A 6,511-nucleotide genomic window follows, 5' to 3' on the forward strand; every position below is an offset into this window, starting at 1 on the left:
TGATTAGAGAGGATTGACAGGGAAGAGTAGAAAGCCTTGCATAAAACAGTAAGGTGATTATTTGGCATAGTGTAGTAGAAGCTGAGTATTGAATACGTGTTCTTCCTTGTTGAGACCTCATCTCCTCCAACTTGAGCTAGGGAATGAAGAAACAGAATTATTTGCTCCCTTATGATTTCAGGTATTTTGTCACTTTTTTAAAAAAAGAACAGCACCTTCCCATAAGAATAATTATCTTCATACTCCACCCTGTTCCATAACCTATCACTGCTCTAGAAGTGGGGAATGATAACCAGGTATGTTATAGAGAGACAGAAGATTAATTCAAGATCCTAAAATAACAAATATTGAGAAGGATAGTAGAAACGGTAAGAAAAGAGGAGATAATTAGATGTTCCAAAAATACGTCCAACAGAAATTTCAGAAAGAGGAATAAGTCAGCAATAATAAAATAACGTCTGATCAAAATGAAGAAAGTCATGAATCCTTAGCTGGAAAGGGCCCATTCTATATATGAGCCCTGTTTACCTCCATCCTATCAATGAGAACTGTGAAATAATGTGGAAAAGTACACTTGGGAAGTTCTTATGGCCTAGGTCTGGGAATGGAATATATGTTTCCACTTACATCTCTACTGTCACGTGGTCATACATCACTGAAATGGAGGCGATGAAATAAAGATGAACTCTGTGTTCAGAAAAAGAAAATTTAGTTTTGGTAAACCATTGGCAGTTCCTCCCATATTCTGTACTTCAGACTATTAAATATCCATTTGGACTCTTCTGTTTTAATAGGAGGAATACTTTTGCCCATTTATCTCTGTGTCCCTTGACTCTAACCTCAGGAAGATCTTGCAAACCCATTATCCTACTTGGCCAAATCTGAAACCGATGTTGAGGCACCGGGGATTATACCAATAACCATACACTTTACACATATACTGAATAATTATACCTAAAACATTTACCATACCAAGTCCTTACTCAGTCACTTTGTTTATTCACATATTTTTTGCTTGCTTGTTTACAGCTTCTTTACCTCCATCCCATCAGTGATTGAAAAATATTAGATAATGATATAAAAGGATATTCAGAATATCTTTGTGGTGGATAAATGCCTAATATGATCCTGTGGTAGGCAGCCTCTGAGACAGCCCTAAATGATATCCTCTTCCTGGCATTCATGCCTTTGAATGTGAGTAAGGTTTAGTGACTCACTTCTAGTGAATAGAACGTGGCAGAGGTGATGACTTGAGAGACTAGGTTACAAAAAGACTGCAACATAGATATTTTGCCTTCTTTCACTCACCTCTTTGCTCTGATGGAAGTCAGCTGCCATGTTGTGAGCTGCCCTATGGGGTGGTCTACTTAACAAGGAACTATTGTCTCTAACCGTCAGCTAGTAAGGACCAAAGGCCTGCCAACACCCACATGAGTGACCCTGGGAGCAGTTCCTTCCCCACTTGAGCCTTGAGATGACTGCAGCCCTGGCTGACACCTTAATGGCAGCCTCATGAGATACTCTGAGTTAGATAACTCAGTTATCTAACTCATATGAAGATTCTTGACTCATAAAAATGTAAAATTAAGATTCAAATGTTTGTTGTTTTAGGCAACTAAGTTTTGGGTTAATGTGTTATGCAGCTATTGATAACTAATTCAGACCCTCTTTGAGTAAAATTTTACAAAATAGGTGTGCTCTTATATCCTTAAATTATGTTTCATGAAAAGGTTCAAGAAGTTGTCAGCACTGCTTATCTTCAACAATAGGGTATGGATAATTGGGGAATTAATTTTACTTTACACTTCATATTGTTCTCCACTTTTTGGATATTTTACCATGAAAGTGGATTACTTTTTAATCATTATATAAAATAACTAGTTAAAGATAACCTCTGTTTTAATGAGGAAATAATAACTAACATCACATGCTTTTTAGAAAAAAATTAGGACACTATATATTAAAACCTATGGAGTGTGCTCTAAATCACATTCAGAGGAAATTTTAAAGAACTGAACAGATTTGAACTATAAAAGAAAAATTAAATATAAAGAACACAGCTTTCTGTTTAAGAAGAAACAAAAGAAATAAAACTTGGATGAATTGAAATAAAGCATTAATAAATATAACTGCAGAAATTAATGAGGTAGAAAATAAACTGTCTGGAAAAAAAAACACAAACCAGTCATCTTGACCAGTAAAACCAAAATCTACTACTGAGAAAATACTGATAAGATATATAAAATACCGACAAATACAAACAAGAAAAAAGAGATAAGGCACATTTACACCAAGAATGAAAAAACTCAAATGATTACAGATTAGAAGTATTCCCGTTAACATTAAGAACCAACAAGGATGTGTGCCAACACTGCTACCATTTGACACTGCTTAGGAAATCCCAGTAAAAATAGGAAGCAATAAAGGAGAAATAATAGTATAAATATTGCAAGAGGATAAATAAAAGCGTAACTGATTAGAGATTATATGATAGCACATATAGACAATTTGAGATCACACAGTTAATAAATGATTAGAACTAATATGAGAGCTTAACAATGACCATTTACAGAAAGCTCACATGTGATTCCTACATTTAAGAACAATTCCTTATTGTCTTTGCTCTTTAACTGTCTCTAAAATAGCAATTGCCCTGACGTGGTTTCTGATTCCAGTGGACAATTCCAGCCTTTAATGATGATCCTATTAGACCCATTCTGTCCTTTAACAGATATCTGTACTCACTTAGAAATCGAGGGAACTATTTTGCTGAACTTTTTCTTTATATATTACTCTGGACTGTATTGGAATGGTCATTTTCTTATCTCAGGGCATGTAATACTCATTACAGAGATTTCTTAGGTTGTACTCCACTATGTTTGAGAGCCAGTGTTAATCTTACTGTGTTTCTAAGAGTACGAGAGCACTGCTATCTACTATGGTACTCTGCAGAAGGCTTCTTTCCTGATGACTCTGGGAAGGGCCTGGATTTGTGTATCGCTGGAGTTGTGAGCACTCTCTCAATGTACATGTGTCTGCATAATTAACAGACAGCTCTTTAAACATTTTGGTGGGAAGTTCCAATTACATAATGAATTCTAAACGAAGCTGATTTGATATGCACATGGATACCATATAATGTCTGTTACCTAAATCAGGCAGAGACACCTCCCCTGTCTCCAGTGAAGTGAGGTTTTAATGCACTTAAAATCAATTTTTAAGCAACATCTGTATTTCAAATAAAATGTCCTTAAGGTGATGGCCAAGGCAAATTGTTTTGTTTTGATTTTAGAGACAGGGTCTTATGCTGTTGCCCAGGCTGGAGTGCAGTGGTGCAATCTTGGCTCACTGCAGCCTCAACCTCCTGGGCTCAAGCAGTCCTCCCATCTCAGCCTCCCGAGTAGCTGGGACCACAGGCACACACCACCACTCCTGGTTAATTTTTGTATATATATATATATGTTTTTGTAGAGATGGGGGTCTTGCTATGTTGCCCAGCTTGTCTTGAACTCCTGAGCTCAAGCGACCCACCTGCCTTGGCCTCCCAAAGTGCTGGGATTACAGATGTGAGCCACCATGCCCAGCCTGGCAAATTCTTTTAGTTACAACTTTATTTTGAAAATTGTGAATTCCTTGAGAATATTATATTTTCCTAGGAAGTCCGTTTTCTCACTTTCTAAGAAAATTATGTCCAATTTTATCCTCTCTTTTCAAACTTTTTTTCAAGAAAATTCTTTCCCCCACAAAAGTCTAAGCCAATGGTCTTATCTCACATTTTACTAGACAGAAAGTCAAAGCAATAACATCAGTATCCTAACACCCATCTTCCCACCACCAAACCTGTCGACTCACTTGACTGAATTTACTTTGTCTGGCTTGGTCCTAAAAAAGGCCATTATTTCACTAGTTTCTAGATCATATATCCTTCTCAAGAGCTGGAATCCTGGAGTTTTCCACTCCTTCCTACATCATTGATTTCTCTCTCACATTCAGATATTTACTATCAACAATTTTTTTCTAATATATTTCTTCTAAAAACTTCCCTAATTCTACATCTTGTTCCAGCTGTAACTCCATTTTTCTTTCTTTCTACACAGCAAAACTTCTTGAAAGATTTGCCTACACTCACCATTTTTACTTCCTCTCCTATATACCCTTCGACCAACTCACATCTGACTTTCACTCAACCTCTATGCTAAAAATGTTGACAACATTTTACAAACTGCAAAAATATATATGTTTTGTGGTAAATGATCAGTGTTTAAAAAAAAGCAGTGATGTGTGAATATTTTCTAAGTCCTTATTTACTAAGTACTTTACAATTTTCTTTGGTGATAAGTCTCCCTTTAAGGAAATTTCTTTTAGGAATTTACTAAACATTGTCCTTTAAAATTTTCATCTTTATTTCAATTTACAGCTTTTATTTGACTTTTATTAGAAGCAGCTTACCAGAAGCACATCATTGAACAAAACAGTCAGAGTGATAAAAGAAAGAACATTTTCAAAAGGTCACAAATAATGAAAATTACTCAACATGAATCACAAAATAAGTAGAGATTTCAAAAACCAAAGGAACTGAATTATTTCTACTCATAAGATAAACTACTAGAATCATGATAGCTACTATAGTTAGGGAGTTTTTCCATGGATTTTTTTGCATGTAATAATTTCTTACTATTTTGAAATAATTTTAGATTTCCAAAGATTTTTCCCACATATCCCTCACCCAGTTTCCTCTAAACTTTACATCTGACATTGCCATTGTATATTTATTAAAACTAAGAAACCACCGCCAGTTAATTACCATTAACTAAACTACAGACTTTATTCAGAGTTTACCACTTTGTCAACTAATGCCCTTTCTGTATTCCAGGATCCCATGCAGGCTACCACGTTGCATTTAGCCATCATGCCTCATTAGACTCCTCTGATCTGTGATAATTTTTCAGCCTGTCCTTGTTTCTTGTAACCTTAAAAGTCTTAAGGATTACTAGCCAGGTATTTGTAGAATGTTCCTCAATTTGGAGTTGTTTTGTACTTTCCTCATGGCTAGACTGAAGCTATGGTTTTTGCAAAAGAATAATCATAGAGGTTAATGTCCTTATCATTATATCATATTGGAGGCATATGATATCAACGTGACTTATCACTGGTAACGTGAACTTCTATCACTTGGTTAAGTGGTGTTCATCACATTTCTTTACATAAAATGACTACTATTTCCTCTTTTTATACTCAGCGCTTTAGATGCAACACACTAAATTCAGCCCACATTCAAACGGGGAGGGGAATCAATCTCCGTCTCCTGAAGAAGGGAATATCTACTGTTATTTCGGATTATTCTGTGGAGGGAGATTTGTCCCTTCTCCCTTATTTATTTACTTATTTATTATCAGTATGGACTCATGAATATTTTATACTTTGGGTTGTAGTCTAATGCCACATTATTTGGGATTTTTTGGTCAAATTATTACAGCTTTGCCAACTGAGAACTCTTTCAGTTGGTTTATGTGTCCTTTTGATAGACTCTCATCCCTTTGTTTTATGAGAACTTTCTGACTCTCTAGCACTACAAGATGCTCCACGTTCCTCTTGTATATTTACTGCCCCAGCTTTAAAATCAGCCATTTTTCTGAGGATTCCTGGTTCTTTTTATTGAAGAATGGGGTTAGAAATCAAGATCTGGGTGCTGGGTGTGATCATTGCTGCTGAAGTGTCATTGCTCCCGGAGTCTCTCCATAGAGAGAGCAAGAAAATGTATGTATGTACTCTAACCCATGTATATACACATTTCTTTAATTATTTCTGCCTCTGTCCATCTCTCTTTCTCTCTGTTTCTCTCTCTCTCTCTCCATATATATATATGTGTGTGTGTGTATGTGTGTGTGTGTATATATACACACACACACACACACACACACTAGGGCAAGAACCCCGGGATACAGAAAGCCCTCTGTCCTTGCAATAAGGCAGAGGGTCTAATTGAGCTGATAATACAAGCCATCTGCAGATAGCAAAACTGAAAGAGCACACTGTAACACACACCCACTGGGGCTTCGGGAGCTGTAAACACTCAACCCTAGACGCCGCTGTGGGGTCAGAGCCCAAAAACACTCCCCACGACCTGCCCTTCTGCATGCTCCCCCTAGGGGGTTGAGCAATGGGACACCAAAGAAGCAAGCCACACCCCTGTTACATACCCAGAGAGGCGGATAAGGGAAATCTCCTCCCATTTCATATATAAAGCTAATTGTGAGTTCATAGAGATGTCTCTAACTCTAATTTGGTACTACAGAGTTCATTTCACCTTTATTTCTTGCTTATCTATAATCTCCCTCTCTGAGAGTGAGAAACCTGGTTCTCAACATGCATCATGAATTTACTTATTTATTCAACCCTAGACATACGTGCAGGTTGAGAATTAGTAACCACAATCCCAGTGAAAAATAAATTCAGCAACTAGAGTTTAGTTTTTACGGACCATTCCTTTTGTCTTTAGCTTTCAGTTTCC

This window comes from Chlorocebus sabaeus, chromosome X (genome assembly GCF_047675955.1).
Source record: "Chlorocebus sabaeus isolate Y175 chromosome X, mChlSab1.0.hap1, whole genome shotgun sequence".
NCBI lineage: Eukaryota > Metazoa > Chordata > Mammalia > Primates > Cercopithecidae > Chlorocebus > Chlorocebus sabaeus.